The sequence below is a fragment of the Penaeus monodon genome, chromosome 29, assembly GCF_015228065.2.
Source record: "Penaeus monodon isolate SGIC_2016 chromosome 29, NSTDA_Pmon_1, whole genome shotgun sequence".
Lineage (NCBI taxonomy): Eukaryota > Metazoa > Arthropoda > Malacostraca > Decapoda > Penaeidae > Penaeus > Penaeus monodon.
Window position 1 is genome coordinate 4,411,371 of NC_051414.1, and position 227 is coordinate 4,411,597.

Sequence of the window (227 nt, forward strand, 5' to 3'; positions counted from 1 at the left end):
CACATTGATAATTTGCCCAATATGGATATCAACATCAATTCTATGGATTCTATTACGAAAAGCTCTCGAACTCGCACCACGAAGCCTAGGAACCACCATACGAAAGGGGACACGAAGAAATTCACGTTTAATTTCGTGACTTCCAACCGGTAAATTAAGTCTCACTCTCACTGTTAAAGCGGAGCACTCGGGGTGATCTCGAGAGCCGGCCAATGAAAGTCCCCTCC